At 41.9% G+C, this 16373-nt stretch overlaps 2 pseudogenes; both read left to right on the top strand.

Moving 5' to 3' along the window:
• LOC133378815 (uncharacterized) overlaps nucleotides 1-16373 on the top strand; it is a 41354-nt pseudogene that overhangs the window by 3496 nt on the left and 21485 nt on the right.
• On the top strand, nucleotides 564-2292 carry LOC133382370 (SUMO-activating enzyme subunit 2-like; annotated as a pseudogene).

Genomic DNA, 16373 nt, shown 5'->3' with positions numbered 1-16373 from the left:
AAAAGCCCTAGAACAATGGTTCCCAAACTTTTTTTTTGCCATGGGCCCTTGAAAATTGCTGAAGGTCTTGGCGGACCACTTCATTATTTTTCTGTCTGTTGTAGCAATTGTCACATGCTGTGCTAGGTGCTGTTTGATTTTTTAACTGGATTTGTATTGCTTCTTTTATTTCTTATATTGTATTTTGTAATACAATTGCCATTCCATAGAATTTAAATTGCAATACAATAAAATACAATATAAACAATAAAGGAACCAGTGCAAATGCAATTAAAAATCAATATGAATATTTAATGCAGACATGCCTCAGACCACCTGAATGAAGCTCACGGAGCACAATTTGGGAACCCCTGCCCTAGATGGAATCATTTAAAAATTAATACCATAGGCCATTACTTTCCTGCCCGCTTCCCTCCATAGATCTCCTCTGCAGCTACATTGTCCGCTCTGTGTGGGGAGCTGGCCCAGGCCATGGCCAGCGCGTGGCTGCTGGTGGTAGGAGCTGGTGGCATCAGCTGTGAGCTCCTCAAGGACCTGGTGCTCCAGATCTGGCCAACATTGATGTCAGTAACCTCAATAGAGACTAGTTCATGATTCATAGATTGTAAGAAGCATGTTGGAAGATCAAAAGCTCAGGTTGCTAAGGAAAGCGGGTTACGGTTTCGTCAGGAGCTAATATTATAGCCTATCATGACAGCATTATGAACCCTGAGTATAATGTGGATTTTTTCCTGCCAGTTTGCCCTAGTTATGAATGCCTTGGATAATAGAGCTGCTTGTAACCATGTGAACAGGATGTGCCTGGCTGCTGATGTCCCCCTTAAAGAGAGTGGAACTGCAGGCTATCTTGGTCAAGTAACTGTTATCAAAAGGGGAGTGACAGAATGTTACGAATGTCAGCCCTAAACCAACCCAGTAGACCTTTCTAGGCTGTACCATTCACAACACACCTTCAGAACCAATCCACTTCATTGTGTGGGCAAAGTATTTGTTCAATCAGCTGTTTGAAGAAGAAGATGCTGATCAAGAAGTGTCTCCTGACAGAGCTGATCCTGAAGCTGCTTAGGAGCCAGCAGAAGCAGACGCCAGAGCAAGAGCATCTAATGGTGATATTAAACGTGTTTCAACCAAGCAATGGGCTAAATTAACAGGATACGATTCAGTTAAACTCTTCACTAAGCTTTTCAAAGATTACATCAGATATCTGCTAACAATGGATAAGCTCTGGAGGAAAAGGAAACTTCCAATGCCTCTAGACTAGAATGAAATACAAAATCAGAACAGCACATTTGATCAACAGAATGAGCTGTCCTTGGGCCTAAAAGACCAATAAGTTCTAGCTGTCAGAAGCTATGCACACCTGTTTTCTAAGAGCATAGAGACCCTGAGAGCTCAACTACTGGAAAAAGGTGATGAGACGAACTTATATGGGATAAGGATGACCCTTCTGCAATGGACTTTGTCACTTCTGCTGCAAACCTCAGGATGCAAATCTTTAGTATGAATATGAAGAACAGATATGATATCAAATCAATGGCAGGAAACATCATCCCTGCAATAGCTACTACTAATGCCATAACAGCTGGTCTGATAGTGCTGGAGGGTTTAAAGATTCTCTCAGGAAAAATAAAGCAGTGTAGAGCAATCTTCATTATTAAACAAACAAACCCTAGGAAGAAGCTACTGTGCTTTGGACCCTCCAAATCCCAACTGCTCTGTGTGTGCAAGTAAGCCAGAGGTGACAGTGAAAACTAACGTCCACAAAATCACAGTTTTGACATTGCAAGATAAGATAGTGAAAGAAAAATGTAATATAGTAACACCCGATGTCCAGACAGAAGATGGAAAGGGGACTATTCTCATCTATTCAGGAGAAACAGAAGCAAATAACCACCGGAATTTGGGATCTGAAATGGTTCTCGGGTGCAAGCAGATGATTTCCTACATGACTATACCTTGCTGATCAATGTGCTGCACAGTGAAGAGCTTGAGAAAGATGTGGAGTTCGAAGTTGTTGGTGATGAAGTTCTTGGTCCCAAACCATCAGAACGGCCTGCTGAGAATATCACCAATGGAAGTGATGATGGAGCACAGCCATCAACATCCACAGCTCAAGATGAAGATGATGATGTACTGATAGTTGAGACTGAAGAAAGTTCTTCAAGCAGTGCCAATGACACAGAAAGGAAGAGCCGCAAGAGGAAGCTAGATGAGAAGGAACACGCTGACACAAAAAGGCTGCTCTCGGAACCACCGGCTGAGGAACAGGATGATGTGATAGAGCTAGAATGAGTGCTGCAAAGTTCCAACCAGTGGGATGTGCCAATAGGATGATTGTTGGGGAGTGCAAAATGTCTGCAACTGGGACTGTGCTGCTTCCACAGGGTTTAGATTGTATATAGGGAGACTTTCTGTTGTGCTAAACAAGGCATTTATTAGGTTAGAGTTATGGAACTCTAGCGGTCTGTCTCTATGCTCCGTTAGCCTTACAGTAATTTCCTGTCAGGTGACATCACTCCTCTCTTTAACTGGTTAGTTAGTTTTCCCTCCAAACCCTGCCTCAGTTTGTTTCAGTGATCAGTGAAGCTAGAGGCAGGCCTAGTAGCCCCAGAGGACAACACTCCTTTTTTATCTATCGCTCTCTCTCAGAAGTATTTCTCTGCCAAAATTGCCTCTTCCAGAAGCTGTCTCTCTCAGAAATTACCTCTCCTCTATTGAAGTCTACTTCTTCAACAATCCTACAATATAATTACCTGCTATCACCCTTCTCCATCATCATCACCATCCTTAGTTCACCATCCCCAGAGGCTGTAAGTTTTCTTTGAAGTTTTTGTATGGTTTAATAAAATAGTTCTAATGAAAAGACAGAGAGATTGAGTTGACTGTCTGGCAAAGACAGGCTCAGAACAGGGACTCTTGCTCCAAGAGACAAACACTGCCTCTGACTTGTAGTATATCTACCCATTGTTGTTCATTAGGATTTAGAACTTCTCCAGTAAGCTGTAGTAGACATCTAGTTCATAAGCATTAAGCAGGCATGAAAACAAAGCATGTCTAATGTATATAACGTTTGACAGATGAAATGGTATGGGAAGACAAGGCAACTCCAGTTTAGTGAAGAGATTTTATCACTTGATAACTTCTGAGAGGTTTTTAATTCTGGCTGGTAAATGACTACTGACTGGCCTAAAATAAGTTCTTGCCATTTTTCACACCCTCAAAATAAAACCTTGAAAGCAAAGATGTGTCATGTTTCAAATGTTCAACAGGCACAATGTACATTACTGTAGAACAATATTAATTTGTCAGCTAGTATGGCCTGATGTGTCAGTGTCAGAAACAGATCTTGGTGTACTGTTGCAGTTTCAGGTTATTTATATGGGATGTTTTGTAAAACTTAAATGCTACTCTGCCATTCATCTGATGGACCAAATAAATAAGTGATTTGCTACAAAAAAAAATACCATAACTTATCACTGCATGTTTCTTAGTGTGACACTAATAAGATGGAACCTCCAATCTGGATTTCGTTATACAGTCACTCTTGTGGCTGTATACTATAGCCAGCATGGATTTTTTGCATTCCTCAATGTTAAATTGAAAATACCCCATGTCATTCTGCTGCTTCCCATAAGCATATTTCAAAACAAAACCTTACAAAACTTATAGTCCTGAACGCAGAAACACTTGCCTAACAACCCTCTACGTTTTCATGGCGATACACAAAACACTCAGAGAGAATCCATAAGTGTAAAACGTGAGAAAAAAAATCCAGACTCCAGTTGGACTTTTTTCTGTCAGTGGTCTCATAATTTGTTGAAATTAATTAAAAATCAGCCATGTTCACAGAATACCTGTAATCCTATTACTGATATTGCCCCATACTCTGACCTTCATCTTTTGCAGTTTAAAAGTTTAAAAAATGCCTAGCTGAGTTTTAATTAATTTAAGAAATTTGGCATTGCAGTCAATGATAAGCCCAGGCATGCTCAGTAAGAATCAACTGTCATTCTAAAAGCCAGACTCCCAGGGGCTGGGCTTGCCTAATCAGGGGGCCACACCCACACCAGACCTTTATTTCACTTTAGACCAGTGGTTCTCAAACTTTTTTGGTTTGCGGTGCACTGTAAAACATATAAACATTTTCTGGTGGGCTTTGTGTACAAAATTAAACATATATTAATATATTTTAAACTATGAATAAAAATAAACTAGAGAAAACTATTACTTACCCTATACAAATGGGTTTCTTCTCATTTTTAAAATATACTTTCATAATATTTGAGGCACACCTAGCCACCTCTTAGGGCGCACCAGTGTGCCTGGGTGCACCATTTGAGAATCACTGCTTTAGACAGTCATGGCTTTCCCCAAAGAATCCCAGGAAGTATAGTTTGTGAAGGGTACTGAGAGTTGTTAGGAGACTCCTATTCCCTTCACAGAGCTCCAGTGGCCAGAGTGGTTTAATAGTCAGCCCCTTTTCTGTGGCACTGTGAGGGGAATAGGGCCTATTCTATCAGCTCTCGGCACCCTTCACAAACTACACTTCCCAGGATTCTTTGGGGGAAGCCATGACTGTTTAAAGTGAAATAAAGGTCTGGTGTGGATGTGGCCAGTGACAGCTTTGTTTTAAATTTGGTAGGGCAACTACATGTGCCTGCTGTAGAATAAAAAGGTCGGGGAAACCCTGAAAAACAATGATGCTGTTCACAATGTTTTCCTATTGGAAAGGAAAGGGGCTTTCCCTCTGCCCAGTGCCCGCCTACCCAATCTCCTCCCCTCCTGTCCCCCTTCTTCCCCCTCCCCCCAGTCAGTTTCACCTATTCTAAGCATGATTGTATAGGAGTAAATCCTACCAAACTCAAAAAGCATGCAAATGATCAAACCTGCCCTCCTCTGTTCCTATCCCCTCCCTTTTGCCTCTTCCCTTCCCCATCCTTCACCCCTCCCATATTCTCCTCATCCCCTTCCAATCGCTTCCCTCTCCTGTCCCCTTCCCTCCCCCTCCTCCATGGCCAGTTTTACCTATTCTAAGCATGATTGCATGGGAGTAAATCCCATTAAACTCAATAAGCATGCAAATGATCAGTCCTGCCTTTCCCCTCCCCCTCCCCTCCCCTCCCCTCCCCTCCTTCCCCTCTCCTCTCTGAATGTCACTGAGTACATTCATGTTGGACATATTTCCAAGCAGATCACAGGTGGGAATGGGGAAGGAAAGGTGCTCTCTGTTGCTAGTTGAGCACAGGCATGGTTATAGCTGTGGTGGCTGGTGGTTCCATGTCAGTGGGGCAGCTTTTTGAAAGTTCAAACTAAAACCTGGATTCCACTGTCCCACTGATCTGGAGCCATCAGCTGCCACTGACTACACCCAGCCAAATTGCTTTGCAGCCTTGTAATGAGTGGGTATACTTCACTTTTAGGCCTTGTTGCCTCTCCTGTGGTGATGCTTCCCTTCCCAAAAACATTTTTGAGTTGTGGAGGGGGGAAAGCCTAGAAATGTTCTCCCTTTCTAGACCACATCTGGACTGAGAGAATGCTGTGACTCTTCCCTCCAAGCCAATGCCTAGGTTGGCAGAGGCAGTGCATCTATCACACTCTTTTTAATCCTTCTTCTCCCCCCACCCCTAATCAGTTCTCTGGTTTCTATCTTTGTGCTTCTCTGAGTGTAGTGATGGAAGCTGGAGAAATGTGAAGCCTTTCTCTCCAGGACAACAGACCCAGTTCAGATCAGCAGGAAACACACTAGTTTCACCATTGAGAGAGAAAGTAAAAAAGCCCTCTGTGTGAACCCTTTCAAAATTGATTTGCTGTATCTGGGGGTGGTTTGATGAAGTAGCAAGTGTTTCATGAGACCATGAAAAAACAGGGGAGCTTGGGTTACTGGGAGAGGAAGGCCATTTTGAAATAAATGTTTGAAAATCTTCTCCGCATCAGTGCATTTCAGGTTTGTTGTTATGACTGAGAGATCAAATTGAATGGATGAGATTTTATTTGAAGCATTTATTGAACTGTGCTTTCATTTGTCAAGGTGGTTCTGCCTGTGCAAGGTGGTGTGATTTTTCTCCAAGGGAGCTGGATATGTACTCATGAGGAAACTAATCCAAGAGTATTTGCCTTTCTCAAAATAAATAGTTTGTACTTCACACTTTTAAGGAAAAAAAAATCCTGCTCTTCAGGATACATCTTGCCACCATTTCTTCTTGTACGTGACTTGCTAGTAAGGTTGGCTTCACACATCTGCATTCCTGCCAGCCAGAACATTGCTTTCCCTCCTCAGCATCTCTTTAAGGGATGGTGGAGGAGCCTGTGACTTTCCAGATGTTGCTGGACTACAACTCCCATCATCCACTGGCCATGCTGGCTGGAGCTGACAGGAGCTGAAGTCCAACAACTTCTGGAGGACCACAGGTTCCCCATTGCTGCTTATGCTAAAAGTCTGGTGAAACTGGCTTGTGTGGGAAATCCCTTGATATATATATATTCATGCTTATTTAGGACATGAAAATATTATTGCACGCCACCCCAGTCTCCAAGCAGTGTGAGACTTCCAGGGTGCCAACGCTTACCCAGGGCTTGGCTTCTTTGGAAAGAAGGTCAGTGAAGACTGTGGTGTCTCATAGGATATATGATTTTTATTTACACATATATACAACCTGAGCGTAATATGGAGGAGTTCACAGCATTAACAGTCCAATATCTTGCTTTTCCATTAGGCTTGTAGGGAGCCCCCCCAAAGTCATGGTGCAGAGAGCCGGCCTCTCTGTGTGTCTTCCTAGTTCCCAGCTTTTCCAGTCAAGTCTAAAAACACAAGCCTCTCTTTGACTCCAGGATGGGGTGGGTGGGAGGGCCTCTTTACAGAAAGAGTTCCAATAGCAACAGGATCTCTTTGTGCTATATTCTTACATATAGTAATAGTGTCCACTTGACAAACCCATTAGCTCACAGACGAGCTTAACAAAGGAAACCAGTCTGACCAGTGGAGCAGGTTTCTTCCACTGCAGATCCCAAATCGGAGGCTGGAAAGGAGTTTCATTGAAACCATCCATCTCAACCCTCAATCCCATAATGATCTGTATTTTCCTCACCCCAGCCCTCTCCTTATATTCAGTTCTAATACATTTTCCACGGGAATATTAGAAATAACACCTCTTGCTGGAAAAAAAACAATCTACTCTAAAGGAATAAAGGCATCTTCCAACTGGCAATCTCAAGCACACAATCCTAAGTACACAATGAATACTAATCATAATCATAGAATCATACAACAGTAGAGTTGGAAGGGGCCTATACAGCCATCGCGTCCAACCACTTGCTCAATGCAGGAACCAAGTTAAAGCATACTTGACAGGTTTATATAACTGTATATTGATCCACATACCCCAATCTCCAAGTGATGAGAGAGTCCAGGGGTTTCAGTGCTTACCCAGGGTTTGGTTTCCTTGGAATGAAGGTCACTGGAGATTGTGGTGTCTTTAGGATATATGGTTTTAATTACACATACATACAATCTGAGCTGAAGATGGAAGGGCTCACAGTATTTACACTCCAACAGATTCTGCTTCCCCATTAGGTTGCCAGGGGAGTCCATGGAGCCATAGCTTTGGATTCAGCACAGAGAGCAAGTCAAGTCTCTGTGTCTTTCCAGCCCCCAGATCCAGACCAGACTAGCTGAGGCTAGCTCCCGGGCTATTGTTCTCCTGCCCACAAGATGACCTGTAGCCAGGTGAGGGGGAGGAATCCTACCCCCTTCCTGAAAGAACATCACCAGCCAAATAGTCCTACTATGGCAACATGGCCAACTCTTTAGTCATGCAGATAGGATGCTTAACAGACTTAGCCAGGGCCATTACTTTAACGATGGAACTGGCTTAACTGGCTGAGTGGTTCCTTCTGCTACAGATTTCAGACTTACAGATACAGAATTAAAGGCTTGAAGGGTACCCAAAGACATCATCCTATAACACTATTATCTCTAGCAGTAGTTACGTGTGTGGTGGAGGTGGAGCCTCCCAATACCAGCATTGTCGCAGCTTACCTGGACAAGGCTGGGGCAGGGCAGTGTTGAGGTTGTGTGGGCACACTGGTGGGAACACTGGTTTGATTCTGCTGGTGCACCTACCCAGCTCAGACCTCACTGCTGCCCAGCCTCATCCCCATCCAGGTAAGCTGCAGTGACACTGGTGTCGGGAGGGGGGCTCTGCAGCTCTGCCCCACCAGATGGGCCACTACTGATTTCCAGGATCAGATGCAGGATGTCTCTGAATACCAGTTGCTGGGGAACAACAGCAGGAGAAGGCCTGCTGGTGGACTTGTGGGAAACAGGATGCTGGACTAGATAAGCCTTTGATCTGATCCAGCAAGACTCTTTGCATGTATTAGCAAGTAACTCCCATGAAATTACTGAGACTTTTGAGACACCATGTGTACAATTGTGCCACACACATTATTTATGTGATCTCATCTTAAAATGATTCAATCATCTTACATTTCTGCTTTTTGAGAGAGATGAGGCTTGGGATGGTATACAGCACGCTAGAAACAAAACAAAGTGCAGGACATTGCCAAGGTGGTACCACATCAGGTGTGCTTCTGTAGAAGTATAAAAAGGCCAATGATATTGATAAATGAATCATTTGAAAGCCATGGACAATCAATGTGTGGGATGGCAACTGCTGTCCTATCCCTCTTTTTAACCTGTATATGTTGGTCCAAAAGTCTGAACTGAGCCCCTGCATACCCATATGCAAACAAACACCTAACACTATGGCATGGTACCAGGTTGCTTGGAGAGAGCCTATACACGTGGGGCACCAATGTGCCCATCAGTATCTTCCATGGAGCCACCAAACAGTCTCTGTATATATTCCCTCAATAATCCACAATACAAGATAAACTGTTTGCTCTTCTTGCTTGGTTCCTGCTTGGATGTCAGGATTGGACATCCACCCTCCCTTCTTCTGTGAAAAGAGGAGCGGTGTTTCATTGTGAATGAAGAGCTTCTGTTTGGGAGTGTGATGGTGGCTGATGTAGGTGCCCTTTTCCCATTGATGAGGGGTGGTGGCTTGTTATGCGACATGCCTGTACCTTTTTTTGTGGTGCTTTTCTTTTTGTTCTTTTAGATGTGGCAGCCATTTGTGTTATTCCATGGCCCCACAGCAGCCATTTTGTGATTGGTACTTTCTCAAAATTCTATTTTATCAAAAAGGTTGGTAATCCATATTATACACATACAAGTTGTATGCACATGGGTTCTATTCACGTGTTTGGATCAGTGCATAAAGTTTGGGAGAGGGGCAGCTGGCACAATCCTGCCTCCCCTGCTGTCCATAATTATGACTGCATCTTTTACATGATATACTTATGCAAGGAAGACTGGTTACACATTTCTTGGGAGCCACGTAACTGCAGAACTACGGGGCATCCTTTAATCCACCGATTCCCAACGTGGGCGGTAGCGCCCCCCTGGGGGGTGTTACAGCCTTTCAGGGGGGCGTTGGTGTCACTACAAACTTTAGGGGGGCGTTTGGGTTCATTAGGGGAGCATTGACATTTGGCGGTCTGAAGTTGAAGCATTTAAGTTTGCCATCCACAGATAGAGTAGAAAGAAGGGCGGAAGCACAGAGTCATTTTTTGCCCCACACTAACCTACCACAGCTAAAGTACTGAAACATAAGGAGGATGTAGCCAATCCAATCCAGGCTTACTTAACTGTACCTGAAGTCACATGTATGCTACTTCAGAGTAAAGCGGGTTATTTTGCCAGTAACATCGATGGTGGCTATAGAAATGTTTGGGGGAATGGAGGCAAAGGTTGCCTGCGGGAGTTCTTGAGCTGTAGGGGAAAGGCCCCATGATCTGCTTATATCCCCAGAGACAAAAGAAGGGAGACTGTAGGCTCGGTCTGGTAAGTAACCTACAGATTTCTTTGGGCAGGGTGGGAAAAAAGAGGGGGTTCTATTATTACCTTACGGTGTTGGTTTTGCCCTGTTCTTTGAGGTAGGTTTCTCTCCTACGTTCTGATTCGCCCTAATTTAAATATCCTCATACCCTCACTCCTTCTATGAGGACTTAATGAGAAGCCAGGATAAGAAGGCATTTCAAAGCTGAGAAAGCTGTGTTCTTTGACTTTTGGAGGGTTGGGGTGAGGAGGAGATGTTTATTTATCTGCTTTGCAGCTGTTTTCAAAATGTCTTGCCTTCTCAAGACATGTAAGCTGGAGGCTAGAACTACAGAGCTGTGAACTCATCAACATATGAGGGGGTCTGAGTCAGATGGCAAGACCCTGCAGGAGCTAGGAAGTTTTTGCGGTACGCTCTTGCTGCCGCAGACGCTTGCAAATCTTGCAACTCACGCACCTCCCTCTGCCTTCCTCCCAGGCTTGGTAGCACTAAGTCTAAGAAGTCGTTACTCTGTCTGACTGACAAGGCGTTATTTGCCCAGGCTGTTGTAATTCTGTCTGTATCATTGTGCCCTGTTTGTGGCAGTGAAGAGACTTGGCGCTCGCTTTGCTTGTGTTAGCAGGTCTTTCCTTGCTCCCGCATGGATTTTTCTTCCCGGTAAAGGCCTTACATGTGTTCAGGTGTCTCTAGGTCAGCGATTCCCAACGCTGAATAGCGGCCAGTGTCATAAGTGTGGACTTAATTAGTTTTTGCTTATGTTTTTGGGGTTTGTGAAATAATAAACAACTCCTATATCTGTAATTTGTTTCTTGCGTGTATTTTATGGATTTATCGACCTACCTGGAACATCAAAGGTAAGTACACAGCTTATAAAGTTCAGCTATTATTACTGAAGTTAGCCAATTGTGAAGCTATTATTGTGAAGTTAGCCAAAACTCATCAAGCTCAAGGATCACACTAGTATTTTATAATAAATCTCATTTTATTTACTTTTCTATAACTATGTATGTATATTAATAAATCATACTAAGAATTCAATGTGTAATCTAAGTGCAATAAAAAGGCATGATAAAAATGATCAGTAATAATAATTGAAAATAACTTTTATGCATTACTCATATTTTAAGGGAAGAATAGGAAGCATTGGCATATACTTAATCTGAGGGGGGCGTTGGGCACAAAAAGATTTTGCAAAGGGGCGTTGGGTCCAAAAAGGTTGAGTAACGCTGCTTTAATCTATCCATTCAGATTTTCTTATGCAGTTCAGCTTCCCAATGGACTGCAGCAGCTGATTGAATATGTCAGGTCAGGACAGAAGGTGTCTTGAGTGGCAGCCTTGCAAGCCATTTATGTTCACAGAGGATAAAATGGGAGCCCACTGCTGCTGCCCAGCACAATTCATTGGTCTTCAAAAAAGTGTTTTGGGGCTGCTGTGGACGTTGCATCCTGGGCTGCCTGCATCTGGATGGGAAACTAGCATATGTAACTAGTGGAGGCCTGGGGATTGGGCAACTCTTGGTTCATGAGCCGGGGGAAGTAGCTGTTGTGGATCTGGTGCTTGCAAAGGCAGACACAGTGGCACATGAACTGAGTTTCAAAGGTATTAAATATTGATAGCAATGTCAGAGTACCCACTTTGCGTGCTGAAGCCCCAGGTTCACTCCCCAGCATCTCTAGTGGTGGACCTCAAGCCGAAGGCCAGGGCCCTGCAGCCTATGGGGGCAGGGTGGGGCAAATGGCCACCCAGAGAGCAGCAGATTATGAAGGCAGTAGCAAACAGACCTAGTGCCTGCACCTAGGCTGGCATGGGCATACTGGGGCCCACTGAAGCTGATGCTTATTACTGTAACATTCTTTCTTCTCATTTTTAATAGGTTTGGTGGGGTATTTTTTTCTAAAAAAATATAATAGTCAAAAAATATATATATATAATAGTCAGGACTTCCCAGAAGGAGTGCTGGCTGGTGGTTGTCTCTGAGGGAGCTCTGCCTCAGAGGAAGCTTTTTTCAGTTAAAAGTCAGTCAAGACGAATCTCTGACTGGCGTAAATGTTCTCCAAGATAAAGGAGAACCGAAGAGATTATCCACGTCAACTTCGTTGAGCTGTAGATAGCTGGATTTGATCAGGAATCCCCTGAGATAAGAAGGCATATCTAGCAGCGGAAGACGGAGTCCGGATTTACAACAAGCTGTGCTGAAAATAAGCGAGACTTTTTTTTTCTTTCAAAAAAACGTTTTTAACAAGTGAGCCTCCTTCTGTCTATATCTTATCATTTGACTTAAATTACTACCGTAAAAGAGACTTGTTTACGAATCAGCAATTCAGAAATCTGGGTGAGTCACACTTTTTTCTTTTATATAAAGTTAAGGAAGAAGGGAGCAACTTAAAGAACTTGTTTTATTTTTTATGACAAAAAGCTGGCTTAAATTTGGAATTACAAAAATTACAACGGATAAGAGGCAACTTATTAGATAAGATGATTTGATTATTTGAAGGAAATATATCTGAGACTATTTTTTTATTCCTTTTTTTTGGATTATTTTTTTTTGAACGAATCTGCTGTTCGTGTATGTTAATAACTGCTGGATGCTGAGAGCTGGATTTGTTTTACATTCCTGAACATGCTGGAGATAAGAACCGTGCTGGTTAGATCATATTAACAGGCCTGGAATATTAACTCTTTTGTTGTTGGGGGGAAAAAGAAACAGTTTGCCTCTAAGTTTGGGAACATTGACTAGATAATAGAAAAGGTTTTTTCAAGAATGACAACCAGGAAAGCAGCCAAAGTTTTAGAGCGAAGAGGTTCAACTGATACACAGGAAGAGATAGATATGTTCCAGAAAATTATGGAGGGGATTAATGATCTTAAACAAGAGATGAAACAGGACAGACAAGAATTTAAAGGTGAATAAATTTTTATTGAAAATGGACATGGAAGAAGAACAAGTAAAAGAGTGTATGGTCAAGTGGGCAAAAAATTTTGGTTATAATATACAAATGGATCAATGGGAAAATATGTGGAAAAAAGGTTTGAAATTTACATTATGCTATAATCTTAAAGAATTTTTTTATAAAATGATGTATCGTTGGTACATGACTCCAGAAAAGTTGTCAAAAATGTATAGTAATGTTTCTAATGTATGTTGGAAATGTAAACAACAAGAAGGATCTTTTTATCATATGTGGTGGTCGTGTAAACAGGCAAAATTATTTTGGGCACAGATAGGTAGGATGATGCAAAAAATCTTAAAGATAAATATTCAGTCAAAGCCAGAATTTTTTTTATTGGGTTTTATGGATAAACAAAAGGAAAAGAAATATGGAAGAATAATATTATATGTGATTATGGCAGCAAGATTATTATATGCACAAAAGTGGAAAATGGAATTAATACCAACAACGGAAGAATGGCTATTGAAATTAATGGACTTAGTAGAGATGGACAAATTGACATGCCTTCTCAGAGAAAAAACGACAGATACATTTCTTAAGGAATGGAAGCCTCTTTTGGACTTTTTGTTGAAAGAAAAAAATCAAATGATGATAATGGGATTTGATGATTAATTAAGATAGACTATGGAAAAAAGTGAATTTCGTATGTTTTAGGGGACAGGTTTGATATATATTATATACTTATAGCTGATCTGTGACAAATCGGAAGTCAAGTTTTTCTTTTTCTTTTTGTTGTATTGTTTTTGTTGTTTGATTTTGTTGTGTTTGTTTTATGAAAATTTGAATAATAAAATTATTATAATATATATATATATAATAGTCAGGGGGCCAAATATGTTACAGATGATCACTTTAATATTTTACTTTTTAAAAATTATTGTTATTATTGTTATTGTTATTGTTATTGTTGTTGTTGTTGTTGTTATTATTATTATTATTTATTGCCCACTCTTCACCCATAGGTCCCACGGCGAGTTACAGCAATTTTAAAATACCACATTAAAAACAACCTAAAAACACAAAATAGGGTGGGTCCTAGAAATACACATCTCAGGTGCCTTCCTGTGTTGTTATCTACAACCAGTAAATATATTTTTAGCATCAGGTAATAGAAGCAAACTCCATTTTATTCCTGTACTCATGGCATTGTGTTTTGAGGGTGTTAAAAACGTGAAAATGTATGTACTCAGAGTATTTTGCTCTGGTAGTTTCAAACGTGGAATGGCAATGGAAGAAAGAAGAGAACAACTGAAGTAATACACATTATCTAAATATGGGCGAGCATAATACCATCTAAAGAGGGGCAAGCATGAAACCGTTAAATCCAGGGTCTAAATTTACTTAGCTGCACCACTAGGCATCTCCAGATATGGCTGCCAGTCAGTATCAATAACAGTATCAATAACAGTGAACTAGACAGACCAATGCTCTGACAGTATAAGGCAATTTTCTATGTTCCTAATGCTCTGGATGCCATTCAAAATAGTGATAGAATGTATTTATGTGCTGTTTATTTTAACTTAATAAAAAGTATATACCACTTGAATGTAAAGACCTCTAAGCAGTTTACAAAAAACATTAAAATTATCAATAGATCAGTGAGAAACAAGTAATTGAAAACTTGTTTAAAACAGATCAACATGCTACTTTTGTACCCTGTCCTTTCTCCAAAGAGCTTTGTTCCTCCCCCTATTTGACCATCACAACAGTCCTGTGAGGGAGATTAGCATACAAAATAGTGATTGCTAAAGGTCACTCACTGAACTTCATGACTGAACAGGAATGTAAACCCAGGCCTCTGATCCAAATCCAACACAGTATTATTTATACCACTCTGACTTTTTAGCCTGTACCTAGGACATCAAAATTTGCCATCAGCAGTGGTCAGGCCTCTTCTGCCTTGCTGACAGTTTGATCATCACATTTTACAGAAACAAATAAGCTGTGCACGGCTCAAAAGAGAAGCAAAAATGGATTCAGGATTTAAAACACACAGCATATGTTGACAACCTATCCCATGCTCAGTAGTAAATCCCATTGTGCTCAACGGGGCTTATTTTATTCATTTATTTAACAAAATTTACATACTGCTTGATTGTAGAAAACTTCTAAGTGGTTTACAAAACCAGATAAGTGTGCATAGGATTAAGACCTAAGGCTCTAATCCAGAGGTGGGGAACCATTTTCAGCCTGAGGGCCACGTTCTCTTATGGGCACTTTTCCACAGGCTGCATAGCAGAGACGGGTGTCATGATTCTAGGGTTGGATTCTCCTCTTAGGTTGCATATGCACATGATGTTCCCCAAAGAAACCTTGGAGCTGAAGTTTCTTAAGTGTGCTTTGCACTGTAGCTCTGCGAGGCATAAACTACAGTTCCCAGGATTCTTTGGGGGAAGTCATGTGCTTTAAATGTATGCTGTGTACAGAGCCAGAGTCAGATAGAGAACTGCATACAAGACCAGCCCCAGAAGTACATCCAAAAGATAAGCCTGTGGTACCAGTGCGCCTCTGGCCCACGGATATTGTGTTGCCATCCTCTGACTCAGAGAATTCTGTCACAGAAGACCATGTACAGACAGTGTTGCTGCTGAGAGTAAATGACCCCCTTTCAGTTAAGGCAAAGCTTCCAGTTGGGAGGGCCAGCACTATGTCTCCTATTTAAGGTTAAGTCTAAGCTTGACTTTTGCTGAAGCAACATCAGGGCTTTCATCACAACAGTCTGAAAACTTGAAGAGCTGCAGCCAGTCAGTGTTGACAATACTGAGCTATGCAGAATGTGCTCCTGGGTGAAAAAACCAGAAGTAAGGAGCTTGGCTTCTGTGTAACTCCTACAGAATCACCCAAAGCTGTTTGCCTTTATTTCTGTAAATGCAGCCATATGGACTTTGTGTGACCCACCAAGGCAAATGCAACCCAGAGGGCACTGCTTGTCTTGACAAGCCTTTCATTCCTACAGTCACAGCTCAATGGTCAAGAATCTGCTTTGCAGGCAGAAGGTCCCAGGTTCAATCTCCAGCATCTCCAGGAAGGGCTGGGAAAGACCCCTGCCTGAAACCCTGGAAAGCTGCTTCAGGTTAGTGTGGAAAATACTGTACAAGATGGACCAGTGGTCTGATTTGGTATGTTCCATCAAGAACAGGTGGTGTAGTTTACTGAGTACTGGTGGATCTGTCCTAGTTGGTGAGATGTATATGTCTTGGTGGATCACACAGAGCACAGGCCTGGTCTCTGATCAGAGATAGAATGTGTGCAAGTAGGACCTGCTGCAACAAAATGTTGCAGTGTGAAGAGCTGCTGTTTAGGATTTGAGCCACTCCATCCCATTCCTCTTTCCTGTCTTCCTTCTCCTGCCACTCCAACAGTTATTCAATATTTCATGACCACTGAGCATGCACAGTCCTCATTGGGTTGTTTTTTGTTTCCCCCCTCCTCCCATTAGAGTTTACATCCTAAAGATTTTCTTGTATTTCTACAAACTTTCAGGTTTCTCTAAGGTTACATAAGCAATGATTACTCACCCAG

The sequence above is a fragment of the Rhineura floridana genome, chromosome 3 (genome assembly GCF_030035675.1).
Source record: "Rhineura floridana isolate rRhiFlo1 chromosome 3, rRhiFlo1.hap2, whole genome shotgun sequence".
Lineage (NCBI taxonomy): Eukaryota > Metazoa > Chordata > Lepidosauria > Squamata > Rhineuridae > Rhineura > Rhineura floridana.
Note: the sequence above shows the minus strand (reverse complement) of the source record. Positions and strands in the feature narration are given on the sequence as shown.